This window comes from Papaver somniferum, chromosome 6 (genome assembly GCF_003573695.1).
Source record: "Papaver somniferum cultivar HN1 chromosome 6, ASM357369v1, whole genome shotgun sequence".
In the NCBI taxonomy this organism is placed as follows: Eukaryota; Viridiplantae; Streptophyta; class Magnoliopsida; order Ranunculales; family Papaveraceae; genus Papaver; species Papaver somniferum.
The window spans coordinates 7,173,308-7,190,974 of NC_039363.1; the positions used below are offsets into that span (position 1 = coordinate 7,173,308).

The 17,667-nt window shown below is 36.3% G+C and overlaps 2 long non-coding RNA genes and 1 pseudogene across 3 annotated transcripts; 1 reads left to right on the top strand and 2 right to left on the bottom strand.

Moving 5' to 3' along the window:
* Window positions 1-1,525: 1,525 nt before the first annotated feature.
* Window positions 1,526-4,092, top strand: LOC113286830. Of its 2 annotated transcripts, XR_003329532.1 has the most exons (7): window positions 1,526-1,729; window positions 2,303-2,432; window positions 2,537-2,615; window positions 2,729-2,818; window positions 3,013-3,120; window positions 3,263-3,688; window positions 3,926-4,092. It is a non-coding gene; the product is annotated as an uncharacterized LOC113286830 (long non-coding RNA). The 2 variants fall into 2 exon arrangements; XR_003329533.1 differs by lacking the exon at window positions 3,926-4,092 and having other exon boundaries at window positions 2,534-2,615; window positions 3,263-3,644.
* A 289-nt stretch (window positions 4,093-4,381) lies between these two features.
* On the bottom strand, window positions 4,382-8,055 carry LOC113286829 (annotated as a pseudogene).
* Window positions 8,056-14,260: 6,205 nt separating this feature from the next.
* LOC113285384 lies at window positions 14,261-17,133 on the bottom strand. The gene is made up of 6 exons (XR_003328626.1): window positions 16,878-17,133; window positions 16,677-16,796; window positions 15,709-15,803; window positions 15,269-15,341; window positions 14,762-14,829; window positions 14,261-14,653 (listed from the first exon to the last, which is right to left on the bottom strand). It is a non-coding gene; the product is annotated as an uncharacterized LOC113285384 (long non-coding RNA).
* Between the last annotated feature and the right edge of the window lie 534 nt (window positions 17,134-17,667).

The window sequence follows — 17,667 nt, forward strand, 5'->3', positions numbered from 1 at the left end:
TGTATCAAACCTAAAAACATAATAGCATCATGAAAATAGATTTGATCTTCATAATATAATCGAAAAACAAATCAAATGAAAAAACGAACAAAATAATCAAAGAAGATGATTAGAAAACATACCCGGAAACACAAACAAATCTTCTCGTCATAAATCATAACGATGCATCATCATCTTCTTAATAAATTGGGTATCTATAAGGGATATTCGTACTGTTGCTTCATATACAAAAAAAAAACTGAAACACATCTAGTTACAAAAAAATGGAAGTGGTATAAGTAAATCTAATAACGAAATGAACAAAAAATATGATTATTCATTAAGATCTAGTAAAATAATCAACAAATCAAATATGGAGATATAAAGTGTAATCAAACACAACAATGATTCGATCTTGAAACCCTAAAATAACATTGATTTGATAGAAATGAGAAAGATTGAAGATTTTTTTTTGCATTTGTTCAGAATCCATTCGCAGCAGCAGTGAGAAGAAAAATAAGAAGAAAATGAATATGAAAGGTTAGTGTTCTTCTCGTGCTTATAATCCCTGTTAAATAGGGAAGGTTATTTGTGGTATTTTTAAATTTCGGATATCTGATCCCGCACGTGTACAGGACCTGGGCTTAAAAAATTTGGTCCATTTTTATGTTTTCTTTTAATTATGGACTTCTAATTATTGGGCTTTAATGGATGGACCTGCCACTAACTAGTATCACTAAACTAGTACATATAGGTAATTCCAATAAGTGACAAATGGCGATAGAGCTTTGACTCCAATCCCATAGAAATAGGACCTTCCAACCCTAGTTAGCAATTCGTGATTCGGCAAACGTACGGAACGGCAAACGTACGAGTATTATACGGTTTTTTAAAATCCAGATTCGGTCCAAAATTCGGTCAACGGGACGTGATTCGTCATCAATTCGGAACGGCATACGTACGTGTATAATTCGATTTATAAATGTGAGTTCGGCTCTGAAAATTCGGTATCTATATATAACAAATAATTTGTATTTATAAGGTCATAGACCAATTTTTATGCTATGTGTGAGTTATTTAAGGAAAAAATAAACTCAATATGATGATATTAATAATATATACAACATTAGTTATCCAAAAGGACGTCGTATGGTGGTTTAGATGCTTGGTTAGTGAGTTTGAGATCTCTCTCACCTTCACCTTCCAATCTCTTCAGTCGTTTTTGTTTCATAAAAATTACAACACGTCTAATATTCGGTCGTGTATGTTCGGGAGGCAGTAAAGCCCAAAAAGTGGAGTCTTTGAAAAGTAAAAGCTAAAAAATTTATGGCGAATTAAGCGGACGTATCATTCGGGATACGTAAAATTCGTGAACGATTCGCGAATAATCCGGGAATGCCACATAATACGCGACTTGGGTTCGGAGTTGCAAACGGTAAAATTCGTGATACGGAAAAATTCGCGAATGATTCGCGAATCATTCGCGAACTTACTAACTAGGCTTCCAACGGAGTTTGTTCATCAGATGAAAGTCTAGCTTTTCTGAATAGCTTGCTAGTAACTGACGCTCAAATCTCAGTAATCGAATTTCTTCAACTTTGATCGGTCGGCTTCGGGAAGAAGAACAAACGACAGAAGTAAGTAGCAGACATGTGTAGAGAGGTGGAATTTGATTGAATGTGGTGGAGAAAGTGGGAAAGTATCTTAACGAATCGTTCTACTCTCATCAGACATAACATTGGTTGATCAGGTATTCAATTATATCACTACTGCTGATTTTTTTACTTTTTTATTTTTCTGTTATAAAAATCCCTCCTTTTACTTAAAACCCCTAATTCTTAAATGTTTTCAGTCAAGGAACATAGGGTTTGGTTAGTTTGTGTCTGTGATCGATACCATGATTCCAAAATTCAGAATTTAAATGTTTTTCCCCATCAATTTGAGTAATATTTAAGTTGATATTTGTATGCTTAGATTGTGTTTACTTCTGAACTCTGATACATTTATGAGAACCCCCTAAAATCTCATGTGTGCCATCGAATTAGTGCTCCTACCTAGGCTTTGTATATGGTAGATACACGCTTCAGAGAGTTGGTGTATTCAAGTGTTTAGATTGCTTTTGTCAGAGATGAAGTTAGACATTTGTTCGCCAGCATGTCAGATTCGTGCAAAGATATATCAAAGTTCATAACATGTGGTGAATTGTTGGATAAGATTGTAAGATTACTTATTCAAATTTTTCCAGAAGTTAATTGAGAGCATGCTACATCTGAAATAGAGAATTTTAAGTATTTGTCATGCTATACTACATGTACTTGTGCAGGTTCATTGAGGGTCACTGAGTGAGAAAGAAGCTAGGAGATATTTCCAGCATTAAGGGGTCTACCATTGAGATTTGAAGGTGTTTCATATCTGGCATTCGGAAGCCTGTGGTCCATTTACCGTCGCATGAGGTATTTATAATTGTCATATCCAGCCTGAAAACCTTATGATTTCGGATTTTGCATCTTCCAAACTAGGTACTCAGACATAAGAGTCAACATTGGTTCTGTAGCAGATGTCTGGTCTTGCGGGCATTCTTTATGGTTTTTGTTGGCAGGCTATCTCAGCTTGATCTTACCACCTTGTACAATAAGGTGATATCTCCTCACTTTGAAACCAGCTTATGTTTTGCAGTCTTACTCCCTTTTCTGAGCTCATACTTGGTCCGACCACAACTAGCTGAAAGCATATTTTTTTATTCCCATAGATTGGGAAGGCAGAGTTTTTCTATCCGTTTTGGTTTCCTTTTGACGCAAAGTCCTTCTTATATGGGATACTGGATCCAAATCCTCCAACTGTAAGTTTAACCGTTGAGCTGTATGATGTCTCACTTGTTATTTGAACTCATTATGCCATGATTCACCATTCCTCTAGGAAAATTTCATGCGGAACACAGTTATACCCAAAGTTGCGAAACACAGTTGTGCACCAAAAGTGTTCAGGGTTCTGTTATATTCTTGATTGATAAGATCTCTCTTTGAATCTTTGTAGCGCCTTCAAATTAATGAAATCAAGGATGACCAGTGGTTTAATAGGAGTTAAGTTCCTGTCAGGCCTATTGAATGTGAGGATGTATATGCTTCTTTTGATGCTACGGAGGTTGGTCAAGCTTTTAAACTTGGTTTCTACTGTTCAAATAAAAGATATTTCCCTCAACCACATTGGTCATGCACTTATTTGTCCATGTGCCTGATTTTTTACTACTTTTGTTTTCCTTCCAACGGGTGATCTGATTATGCAGGATCAGCAGGCTGAACCTGAACAGTGCGGAAACGAATCATGCCCCCTATAACAGTAGAGATGGTGGTCTTACAATTATTTCTCAAGGCCTGAACCTTTCAGCAATGCTTGACCGTGGATACGTATTTACAGTGAATTCTGCGAGGAACATGATTCTGTTTCTTTCTTTCCCTTTTGTGTTCATGGGACAGTAACGTTTTCCTGTATTCGGAATCTTTTGATCTTACCCAACAGGCTGCCAAATGCCAGACGCTTTCTTTCAACCAGCTAAAGTCCTTCTGTCAAGTACAGAAGTTTTTCAACTTCCATATAGCCCCTTGCATCAGTCCATCTAAGCTTTCTTATGATTCCGTTTGGTCTTTCTTTTTTCATGGTGGGCAAAAAGCAGCCGGTGAGACTGCTGAATACCTTATGCTTAAGTCCTCCTGTAAGTACGATTCTTTGAGATAAGTTCTTGCTTGATCTTAGCTCAACTGGTAGAGCACATGGCCTTCAGCCATGTAGTTGTGGGTTCGACTCCCACAGATGGCACATAAGTTGAGTCTTTGTGCAAGGGATACTAACCCAGCTATACTCGGTCAAAGTAGACAGTTAAACTTATGTTTGTTCGGCATCAACGGCGAAGTATTTTACAACATGCTTACCTTTGTTTTCATTTCTTTAGGTGATCTCTATCCATGTAGATGTATCAACCAGGGATGGTGTAAATGTTCGGTGTTTTTTTAGTTTGTAGAAGGGGCCGAGCAGTTCTGCCCAGATGTTGCACAGAATCCTAATGGCACGGAGGGGTCCATACGGTGTTCCCTTCACGAAGTTCAATCATATAGAGGAGCAAAGCAAGATTTTTTTTTTTCCTAGAGGCAAGTAAGTAACAACTGTATGCTTTCATAAAGTACTAACACTCGAAGAACCTATACTGATACCTAAATTGCATAATAGAGGACTTGGTTTTACTACGCACATTATTAACCACTGTAAATTGGTCTTCAAATATACAAGAGGCACAAACAAAATTAAGGTTATTAACTCTTTGAACTTCTGATTTTTGATTCTTCTGACTTCAATTTTCTGCTCTATATAAAGCAGTTCAAGTTCAAAAAACAGTTCAAACAACCAACTCTTTCAATAGAAATTTAAAACACTTTTCCTAGCTAGTTGTTCAATACTGGATAACAAACATAAGCAAAAATGTCACTCAAGTCTTGGGTAATTTGAATTTTCAAAAATAGGAACCCTTCGTCACCCCATTCAGTTCCCTTTGAGTCTTTTATCTTCAAGAAATAATGCTGTTCAATGTGATCGTATCCCCAGCCGATGATACATACAGAATGGAAACAAATATCATCAGGTAATTCTTTGTTTTTGTCACCTCCTCCGTAAAGACCTCCATCGTACTCTTCATAATCTGGGTGTGAGGCGAACTCTTCAGTGAAAACAGCATATAAAGGCTGGTTGGTCAGTGCATGGATGATATCCAGGGCCTTCAATGGGACTGTTTGGAATCCGTCAATCTTTACAAGAGGCAACTGTGATTTCGTGATATCACAGCCCTGCTGAGAATATCCTGTATAAGGATAATATTTTGCAGCACACAGGCCATGCAATTTCATGAACCTGAATGCAAAATATTCGTGCCCTCCTTCAAATCCATCTATGTCGGCACAATCAATTAACTGCTGGATGGACAATTCAATTAAATGCCCTCTTTTAATCCCATAAGCACTCTCTGTTGAAGCTACTGCAGCAATTGCCCAGCATGTGCCAAAACTAAGCTGGTCGATAACCGGACTCACAAATCCTTGAGCATCCCAATCTACTGGAGGCGGCAGAAGAACTCCTTCCTGCCTCTTGAATTGACTCTCATATTCAACATGTAGTTCCTCCTCTCTAATCAGCAACTGCTCACTATCGCAAAGACTTTCAGATGATATGATGCTCAGGACTTGCCCTCTACCATATTGCATGTTTTTGGCGGAAACATTCATTATCCCATCAGCATCAAATTTCAAAGTCACTATTATCATGGGCACGCCTCTACTTCCATGTGGGATACCCATCAGTATAAAGTCTTGACGCTTCATGTTGTCGTTGGGCACCTCATTTTCACTTTGGCAAACACGTAGAACAGCTTCAGTCTGATTGTCATAAGCTGTTGAAAAAGACTGCACCCAAAGTAGACAAGGTGCACATATGGTATTCAGTATAACAAATGGGAAAGTTCCAGATAACACAAGTATGTAGACAAAGCGTAACAGCATGAGAAATAAGCAAGCCTAAGAAGATAAGAGAACAGAATTTGACTGTGGCACTAACCTTTGCTATTTCCTTGGCAAGGGTTGTGTGTCTTTCTATTAGCCTAGTAATGATGCCACCATATGTCTCCATACTAAGTGATCTTGGAGTAATATCATACACCTTCAAATGGTTCAGATCTCCACGTAAGATGCCGGCCTGGATTGCAGCACCCATAGCAACAACTTCATCGGGATTCAACGCTTCAGTCGGGGTTTTGCCAAAGATCTCAGTAACTGTTTTTCTGATTTTAGGCAACTGTGTCATGCCTCCTAGAAGAAGCACCTCATCAATGTCTTTTGCAGACAGACCAGCATCCTTTAAACAGCTCGTGCAAGCGTTCTTGGTTCTTTCAACCAGATCATTCACAAGCTCCTCAAGCTTTGACCTGGTGATTGTAATGCTCAAGTGCTTGGCTCCTGCAGCATCAGCTGTGATGAAAGGCAAGTTTATCCGAGTCTCGTCAGTAGATGACAGTTCAATCTTAGCTTTTTCAGCTGCATCTCTAAGTCTCCAAAGAGCATTTATATCCTTGGAAAGATCAACAGACTCCATTCTTTTGAACTCACTGACTAAGTACTCTAACAGGGTATTGTCAAAGTCTTCTCCCCCCAATGATGTATCTCCATTTGTAGCTTTTACCTGTGTGTAGAGCAAAACCAGTTAATAAAATTCAAAGGAATGAGCATAGCAAAGACAGTTAATAAATGCAAAGGAATGAGCAGAAATCACATGTTTACCACAAAAACATCTTTGGAAATATGAAGGATCGAAACATTGAAGGTTCCACCACCAAGATGAAACACTGCTATGCATCCCTCCTTATTGTTAAGCCCGTAAGAAAGAGCAGCTGCAGTTGTCTCATTGATGATCCTGAGGACATCGAAACCAGCGAACCTTCCAGCAACCTTTGTAGCTTTTCTCTGTGCATCGTTGAAGTAAGAAGGAACTGAAATCACAGCTCCGGAGACAGGCCTTCCAAGATAGTCTTCAGCGATTTTCTTCATCTTAGCAAGTACAAAACCAGCAATTTTGCTGGGAGAGTAAGTCTGGCCATTGGCCTCCACCCAAGCATCACCACTTAGAGACTGAACAATCTGGTAGGGGACCATCTTCATCTCTTTCTGTGTAAGTGGGTCATTGTAGCGTCTACCAATGATACGCTTTTACGCCAGAGATTGCTTTTGTTGCGTTAGTCAGTGCCTGATCCTTTGCTGGAACCCCCACGAGCAATTCTCCTGTTGGGCTGAAGGCAACAACGGTAGGTGTGGTCTTTGTTCTGTCAGAATTTTTTAGAACCATAGGAATCTGTACATACCCTTGCAACCATTAGTCATACACTAGAAAAACAATGCAAGGAGATAAAGGATAGAGATCTGGATGTACATTTTCTTCCAGCACTGATACACATGAGTAGCTGGTTCCAAGATCAATACCGATGAAATCGCCGATGTGCATCAAGCTGCCAAGAAACATAACATTTTGTAACTAGAAGAAACATTGGACAGCAAGGAATAAATTCAATCACATATAAACAGAGGAACCACATTAACCTTGTCGATTTACTCCTTGCTGGTGCAGGCAGCTGCACAGTGAAAGCAGATCAGTTTCTACATAATTAAGTTACTAAAAAAAACACCTATGAACTAAAATCAAATAAATTGATTTATTTTCTTACTTTTACTGTGACATTTCTGTTTTCATTAGCACTAATAATAGGATACTCATATAGCTCCTCCATATCAGAACTAATAACAGGAAGTCCAGATTTAATTGTGGCAGCGGAAGGCCTGTTTCGTGCACCCACATGATCTTCATTAACGCTCTGTACAGAACACCAGAGACTATTAGTCAAACACAAAGGAAACCTCCCCTAAAGGAAAAAAAATCAACAACACAGGATTGAAGATCTAAAACTTACTTCCCCTACGGTTGAGTCGGTATTTCCAGGATGAGTACATTCAATACCAACACCATCATCACCATCAGATTTTGTGCTGCGCATAAGCATATAACACTTAGTACTAGCAAAAGAAGCTATATATTGACAACAGGAAACCAATTTTTCATCACAAAAAACCAAATATATAGAGCACAAACCTTAATAATCTAGCTACATTCCCCAATTTCCGAATCAAGGCTGTTGAGCCAGTTGCAGGCAGCTTCAAATTGAAGGAAAATTAGTATCACGTGATTATCATGAATAACAAGAAGTAGAAACAACCAACAATGAAATGAAGCTTCACTATTTGTTTTTTCCTTGATGAAAAATCAAAAACCCAATCATGTGTTCCATCACTACAACTGCATCTGATAGCATCACTAACCACCAAATCCAGATTCTAACTGTACCCCCAGAATCAAATCACAGCAAACCAAATCTCTCCAGTATCATACACAGCTAACAAATCAAATAACCCAACCATTCAAAGAGGAAAATCTACTTACACGCGTAGCTAGATTCAGAGAAGAAGATCTCAATCGAAGCAAAATGGAACTTGCCATAGATCTACAGACGAATAAGAGAGTAAATGCTATGAAGGTAAGGCTATTGTTAGGGTTTTATAAGTATGAGCTGTGGACTAAGAAGAGAAAAACAAAAAACTAGGCTGATGTCCAAGAGTTTCATTCACTACTGGGAGAGGAAAGAATCCAGATGATAAGGGTTTGAAATGAGTCAAATAACATGCATCTGCTGGCTATGACATAAAGTCCTATATATATTTACCTAACTGAGCACATTATTAAATGCAACATCTCCGTACTCACCAACCCACCCAAGTTTCTTGGAAATTTCTCAACTAAACTTTATTCCTACCTAGTCAGGACGCAGCTGCTCTGAACCGCCTAGCTAGCTCAGACGCATGAACCCACTCAAAATTTCAGAACTTATGTCCCCTTAATCATTTTTGACTTGGTTCTTAAGAAAGATTAGATAGTTTTATCACGTTAAAAATTCCTTGCTAATCAGATCAGATAATTATCTCCAGTCACCTCACTCTGTTCTCCGGACAAAGATTTCACATTGCTAATATTAATAAGCCAAAACAACCAGCTTCTGCTAATCCAAAATTAACCGAACCCCACTCTGTAATGTGAGTCTGTCCTTATTCCAAATTATTTCTTCCACGTTAGCACTTATCTCTTTTAAAGTACAAGGAAATTAAAATGCCACAATAGTTCGGAGGCCAGACAAATTATTTAATTTAAAGTGAGACTGTAGGGTCAGGTCAGGTCTGACACTGAACAAAGCCGTGTTCAGTTGGTATTAGTCCAAAGAACCAACCACGACTCGTACGTACCACAAACATTTTTATATGTTGATAGCGGCATGCATATGAAGTGATGACAATTGTCAGTCTCATCCTAATTAACTGGATAATGGTTGTTTCCGGTAACGGGTTTTGGATTAAAAAAAGAACACTGGTTCATTATGATGATGTGATTCTGATGCTGAAGAGGGTGATGATAGATTTGGGCATCGGTGACCATAGATGATGAATCATTTCTTAGCTACCAAATAATGTTTCTAGGAATTACTGGTTAATCCTAAACTTGAGTATCCGTTTAATGACTAGTCCACCCATAAAACTAATTTAACCGCTAGTCCAAATTCATGATTTTGGACCAAAAATATTAATCCCTGATCCATTACACGTGCGAATAATATAAACCGCATTTTCTACAAGGCAGAACTACCCCTCCTTGGGATAATAGCAGATCAGATTATGTTTATCGTCTCTCAATATTGAAGAGGGTCTCTGGGTATGAGATCAGAAGAAATTGCCTCAGGAGAAACATGGAAATCTCATCGGCATCACCATCATCGTTGAAAAAGCTAATCCTTCCTCTTATCTCTCTAATATTGGTATGAAACATCTAGGTGTATCCTTGTTTCAATGAAAAACAGTTCTGGAAATTTCATTTTAGGGTTTATAATTTTCGACTCATTTATTTTATTCGAAACTAGAGTGGAGATTTGTGATCAGTTTAACTTTCTCATCGTTTTAATGTAAAATTTGATCAATTATCTGGTGTTCGATTATATTTTATTTTCAGATTTGGGGATTTTTGGGAGGAGGAATTGAATGGGTTAGTGAAAAGACGGAAATCAAATGATTTTGTGTTTTAGCACCGTTTGAATTGGCTGCACGTATGGAGATTTTGGATTCAAGATGCTAAGAATATGATACTTTCTTTGCCCGTAAGTAGTTTGATTCCTAATATCTCATCAAACGATGGTTTATACTCAAATTTTGATTTTGCTTAGATGCTTTAATTTACACATCAAAGGTTCAAAATGTGAAAATGAAATTAGGCCTTTTTTTTTACGTAGGTTTGATATGATGGTGTATATTATTCAACAGTATGATGTACTGAAATTAATATGTATGTTCTGCATCTGTAGTGGTTGCCACATATGTGTTTGTTTTTGTGATGAAAAGCAATTATAATTTGGTTCTTTTGTTGTTTTTGCAGGTTGTTCTTTTGTTGTTTTGAAATATGGTTGTGTCGTTCGTCGGAGAGAAAGTTACATATACACACTCTAGAAAATTGAAAGTGGTTGTTTGTGTCGGTGAAACTATTCAACAAGGAGAGGTGGGCATACTACCTGTGACTGTTGTGGCTGAGAAAAAAAAATCCATTGCATGTAATTTCCTACCCCCTAATGCTAGCTACTACTTAAATTCCTGAAGTCCAACTCTAAAATGTCTTTGATTTATGGTGTACTTCAATTGTAAAATGTCTTTGATTTATGGTGTACTTCAATTGTATGTAGTTTTCAAATGTGATATCTACAAAGTTTTCACGGGGTACATATCAATTATATATATAATAGGCTTTCACCCAGTACATATCAGTATGTATTGTGTTTTGACTTTGTACATATCAGTATGTACTGGGTTATTTCTCTTTATATAACAATATGTATTGGGTTCTTACTTTCTACATAACAATATGTACTACTTCAAAGAAAACCCGAGGGCCAGCAAGAGGTACAACTTGGGGAAGTTGACATATGATAGGAAGAAGATCTATTTAGTGCCCTCAACTCAGCAGGAAACCAACTTTTGGTATTTCGGGTAATCTTTCAGCAACATTAGTGTGCCCTCAACTTAGTTAATTTGTATGTCCCATAAATATGTACCGAGTAATATCAACTAGCTTTGCTCAGTACATATCAATATCTACCAGAAATAGTGTACTTGCTTAATACTATAGCTGCTAATGTTTCATGTTTTTTTTTTATATTTTCAGAGATTGGATATGTTTCCGTGATTCTTGCTGTAGAGCATTCCTCGCGAAGATTCCAGTTCTGTATGGTCTTACTTACTGTCATAGGTTCAATGCCATTGAGTACTTGGGTAACCAAAGAGTATTACAAGTTTGTCGCAAGGGTATTAAGTTACTTGGTCTGACCAGTATCCGGTAAGATAACACTTTAAATTTCCATCCCTCAAAGCTCGGAGGAATAGGGAATGATATTCTTATCATTCTTTGCAGAAACTGTGATTAATTCTACACATGACAATAAAAATATACTAGGTTTCATTGAGTGCATATAGACATCTACTAGATTTTCATTCAGTATATATTGATATCTACTAGGTTTTCACTCAGTATATATAGGTATCGACTAGGTTTTCAATCACTACATATTGATATCTACTACTTCTCCCTCATTACATATTGATATCTACTAAGTTTTATTCAGTACATTACAGTATATTTAGCACATGTGTATACATATTGCGGTTTTCTGTTTTGATTTTAAATTTTTCTGGGGTTTAAATTGATTGCAGACACCATTAAATAATCACCCAATGGAAAGTAACAAATAAGCAGGCAGTATTCTTTAGGTTACCTGGTTAATTTAGTTAGATATGTTTTTTCTTTGCATCTGAATGTTTTGAATATATCCAAGTGGGGGTGGTAGGAATGGTGGTGTTTGTAAGAACAAAGAATTTTGCGACCTGTGGCCATAACATGTGAAATGGTTGTGGAAGCCGTTTCGTCGTCATATGCCCGTGGAACTCCTGTTATGTTTCAGAGAAATACACGATCTATTTGTAACAGTGGAAGACTCACAGAGTCTGTGGCTATAAAGATCAACTACAAAAGTTGGAAAATTTGCAGGCATCAAGCCTGAAAGACGGGAGGATTATCTCATCACACATCAATTTGAAGCGTCTGATACCCAATACATATCGATATGTACTGGGTTATCACCGTCACATATCAATACGTACTAAAGACGGCTAAGTTATATTTTTGGCAGAATTTTCTTTTGCGTGCCAGGCTTTACACTACAGGAAGATATGTACTACCAGTAGATAAGGATTTATACTTTTTCATAGTATTTTTATATTAGGTTAATGCATATGATTAGTATGTAGCAGAATTATAAGTACCGGAGAAAATTGGTATTTTTTACATAACCTTTTGTAATAAAAAAGTTCTGAGTAAAAGTTGCAGTTTTTTCGGCATTTTGCGTTGAGAAGAATACGCAGAATAAACCTACAACAACATCCATGAACATCATGTATCAATAGTTTACCTACAACAACATCCACGAACATCATGGCTCCATCTTTGTGCATTAAGTACATGTGAATCTAAGTTAAGAGCCTGAACTTGCCTTTCCAGAAAAAAGAGTGCCAAGGAAGTATTGCACCACATTTTGCTGCTAAACAAGGGATAAAGCTTTATCTTACATCCTCGCATAAAGCAACTCATCCCCGTATAGATTAATCCTCCGAACTGCCCTCGAACTTCCTGAAATATCAAAGACAGAAAATGAGGAAGACGGAGAAGAGAACCCATCTTGCACTTCAAAAGAACATAAAGGTATATCAAAAAAATAATGGTTTACTAGAAAATACTGGATGTGTCAAAAAGCTTATCATAGAAATGTCGCAACATTGTACTTAAGAAAAAAGTTTGTAAATATTAGATTTAATGAATAAGGAGAATTGTAGTTTCCCAAACTTAAAAGCAAGTTACTGTTAGCAGGCTCCATCCCTTGTTTGACTTGGCTTTAAACTCAATTTGATTCGTATGGTAGAATCAATTTGTATACAATACATATTGACATTTACTTCATAACCATATCACTTTTCCCTTAAACACATACAGAAATATACTGCAGGATCATACTCAAACATAAACTAGGGATTATTCATATGTACATATTCAAGCATAAACTAGGGGTTCATACAGTATATAATGATATGTACTGGATCAACGAATCTCCTTTTACCTAAAACACAGCTATAGAATCACATTCAAGTACAAACCAGGGGTTTACATATTGACATGTAGTGCATAAAAAACCACTTTTTCCCTACTTACATACGCATATGTACTGCAGGGTCATATTCAAACAAACTAGGGTTTTATATACAGTATATATTGATTTGTATTGCGTTGGTGAATCACTTTTTTCTTATGTACATAGCGATAGGTATTGCAGGATCTATTCAAGCATAAAGTATGGGTTCGTACAACACGTAATGATATGTACATATGATCATATTCGAGCATAAATTAGCGGTTTGTATACAATACATATTGACATGTACTGCTTAACATATCACTTTTTCCCTACATATACATATAGATATGCATAGCAGAATCATAATCAAACATAAATTAGGGATTTGTATGCAGTACATATTGACATGTCCTCAGAACAGAAAACTAGAAATGTAAAATGAATGACTTAAAACTGAAGAATCAGAGAAGGATTTGTTTTGAACAATTTACTTGTAATTCTTCCGATAAGAAGCAACTCCCAGTTGAATCTGGTAGAGACTTCAACTGCATCATCAAATAATCTTCATTAACTACAACAAGTATTAAACAGTTATGAGCCAAAATACAATAATCCAGTGGAAGTTTAACTAATTTGAAAAAATTAGTTAAACTGTTGTCGAAACACAATCATGCAGCAAGTATTCAAATTTTAACTAAGTTATCAAAAATCCCCAATATTGCATCACTGAAACCCTAGATTTGATAAAAGTTGAAACATAAAAGCATAAAAACAATGATATCGATCAATCACCTGGAAAACCCTTAAATATTATTGCGTACCTTAATCATATATGAATCGATAGGAAAAATATTAATGGCTAACGACCTAGATTTGAAAAACAATGAAATATAAAAGCATAAAAACGGTGAGATCGATCAATCACGTCGGAAACCCTAAAATCTTACTTTGTACCTTAATCAGATATGAATCGATAGGGAAAGTATTAATAGCAGATGATGTTTTAGGTTAGAGAGAAAGAAAGTTAAGAGAGAAGAAAAACAATACAGGAGAACTCACAATACAGAGACGAAAAAGATATCGTATTTTTGGTTCACACGTTTTTGGATGATGTGTATGCTAGTCATTTCCATGTTTTTGGACCAAGGGTTAAAAATATTCTCCCACTGGATTACAGATTAACCCGGATCGGGTTTAGTGGACCAAACAACAAATTTCTCATAATGTTTTTGGTTGTTCCAGTACTTTTTCCAAGTCTTGTATAGCGAGTGCCATAGTAGGTTAATAGCTATCTACTTCAAGCAACCACAAACCAGCATACAAAATAAATCTTGGTCGGTCAAACCTGTCTCAGCAACCAAGTTTAGAATCACTAAATCAGAAGAGAGCACGAGCATGTAGCTAGCTTAGCCCATTGGTTAGGTAGTTTATTAATCAGGGTTCGACAAAAACAACGGATTTAATCCTATTGTAATTTAAATTCTCCCGTAAACAATGTTGTTTGTTGTCAAGTTACACTCAATCCAACTTACAGTTGAATTCAATCGACACTCAAAGTTCAAAATCACAAAAAACACAAGCAAAACTCAAAATTCGCACCAGCACAAGCCATTTATAATATCATTCAACTGATCCTGATTCCCGAGCCAAATCTAGTAGTGTAGATGAGATGAGAGACCAGTAGTGACTGCCAGATTTGTGTAGATAATGACTTGCTTGCAAGCATTAATGCTTCTCCCTCTTTCTTCTGCTCCTCCAACAGCTTTTTGTAGCTGCCGTGCATTTCTTCAGCTCGTAATAGCATCTCCGTTTGAAACTGCTCATCTTAATGCAAAACAGAATGACAAGTGTTATTACGCATACATCAAGCTAAAATATGAAAACACAACAGATAACAGAAGCAGGCATATGAACTAGGGGAGAGTGACACACCTCAAGTTGGTCCAAGGATTTTTTGAAGCTCCCGCTAAAATTGAATTACTTCTGATTCAGGTCTGGACCTTTAAGCAGAAAGTAATACTAGTTATGCCTTGTGAGTATATACAGATTATGCAAGATGGTGACTAGAGAAAGCTTCATTAAATGGGTATGTTCTTATACTAGTGAGAAGCAAGGTGCTGAGAAGGACACAGATTTTGCCACAAGAAAGAAAAAAATAAGAAATGTCGGTCTGCAGAAGTGATCTAGCGGAACCAATCTTCAAACATTTGTAAAGACCCTACATTAGATTCATGGTTTATGACAACTAGATGAATACAGAGCACTTATGATTGAATCCTATGTCTTGGTAAATAGGTTGCATTTCAAAAAAGAATCAGTATGAGCATTTACTCTAAACTGAAATTACACATGTTCGTATGAGTTCCTCGTTAGTCGCCACTCCTGAATAACTAACCAAATAATCATTATGCAAAGTTAAAAGAGATATGCATGACTTACTTCTTTGATGGTTTGCTTTCTTTTTCAGGTGCTGCACTCTTGTTTGTAAACTCTGAAACGAAGGACCTTTTATCTGCAAAATTATAAGAAAACTGTGAATACTCATGATGGACAAACTATGAGAATTTTTTTTAGAGGAATTGCCAAGTAAATACCAAGATAGGTGTAAGATTATTATGGCTATTGCTTCTAATGTCACAAGTCACATCAGCTTACATAGTAATATTACAAATGAAAGACAAATTTATATTCCTATTTAAGAATTTGTACAATTCAATTGTATACTCAGAAGCACATATAAAAGGACATTTATGTGCTGTATACTTGTATTATATAACACAGGATTTTACATTGACATTTCATCAGTCGGCAACCTAGCAATAGAAGTAGATAACATACCGAGATAAAAAGTATATACCAGGGAGTAGATAGGATTTTACATGGGCATCGAAGGCAACAAATGGCCCGAATAAGCAGTTGATAAATGTGGGGACTCAGGAGAACCAGCCTTAGCATCGTCAAGCAAAGATTTGACCTGCATACATATGGAGAAAGTGAATAAACATTAATGACAAACAGCTTAATTTATAAACACAACATAATACTCGTCACTGGTTAGTATGAACAAACTATAGAACCTAAGATTATTTCTTCAGTGATCTATGTTTTGTTACTTTACTTCTAGACTAGAATCCACTTATCACGAACAGTTTACGACAAAGTTACTAACACCTTCAGACGCGAAACTCACAACCTCACATATGGGCGATAAGAATTACCTTTGTTGCATGAAGAGCATCTTCTACTCTCAATTTCTTTGCCTTCAGCATATGAAAAAATTGAACATGAATAGATTGGAAAATATATTTCAATTGCTCATTTAGATGGGGCTGGTCTGACAATCTCAAGTTTCCCCAATTTAAAACACTAACATCAACACCATATTGCCAAAATGTATCACTCTAGAGAAAAAACGAAAATTTTGCATAACCCAAATATCAAGACCCTTCAATAGACCAAAATTTTACCTCCATTTACATGAACAGGCAATTCTAAAAACTCAACCCTATGGCATCCCTCTTTATAGAAAATAAAATTTTGTTCCTTAATTCAATAATATCTCTAAGAACAGCAAAAAAAAAATTCGAAGAAACATCTAATAGAAAAAGATACAAACAGGTCTAAGAGCTAAACAAACCATCGGTTGAACAGCTAAATAAACGAACAACCTTGAATCTCCGTGAGGTGAAGGTCAGCATGCTTCTTATAACATTTCTTTCCCACTCAGTAACACTTCTAGCCCTTGAAGGCTTGAACCATAACATAAAAAATATACCCACGATCAAATAAAAAAAAACTGAAATCGATCCAATTACAATACAAACTTCAACAAAGAAAGTGATTATACCTTTTTCTCTCCGAGAAAGTTATTGATCTGAAAAGTGATCTTTCAGTAGTGGTGACTAAATTTCTCCAGTTCATCTTCCGATTCCCTTTCAAACAATCTCAGTAAAAATCCAATTTCTATCTGAAACAAAAATCAACTAACCAAATCTCAGAGAAAATTCTCATAGTAATTTTATCAAACAAATTACAAACAAAGTTTTACCTGTATTAACAAAACCCACTTCAAATATCTCGGATTTCCCCTATTACACCAACACTCAGTTCAAATATATCAACCCTAATTACAGAAAAATGAAACCCACTTCACAGAAAATCATCAATTTTTCTTTAATTCGAAGAAAAGGGCTAGGGAAGAAGGAGAATTTTATAGACTAATTGAGACAGAGAAAGAAAGGTGAGAAATCGAAGATGTGAAATTCGAGGAATTCAGTTCTAAAGAGTTAGGTTTCAAAACGAGAGTGGAGAGAGTTTGAGGGTTTCGGATTGATATTTCAATTTTAAAGTTTCTATCAGAATCTAGATTTCAACCAAAATTATTTTGGGCGGCAGATTCAAACTAACGCGCCAAAAATTCCCTCCCAATTTTCCACACAAGATGTTTTGGGCGGCAATTTGGCACCACCGTTGGATAAGGAACTGATCCTTGTGCTTTTGGTATTTTGCAAATCTTTGGTTTTCCATTGGCCAAATTAATCTTTTGTAATTTGGGCTAATTTTTAGATTACACTATTAATGTTTGGACTAATTTTTTTTGTCTTGGTTTATCTTTTATCATATCCTAATGCCTAATTTCACAAAGGAAGATGGAAAAAGTTGTCGAGTTCAAGAACCCCGGTTCTTAAAACTTAGAATACATGAGAAATCGATCGAATCTGGGAGAAATTAAGTGAAGCCGAGCAACGATGGGTAAAATTAAAAGATAATAAGAAAAATTAGGTGAAGCCGATGAAAATCCGGTCTGAATTAGTATGTAACCATATAAAACCATGTAA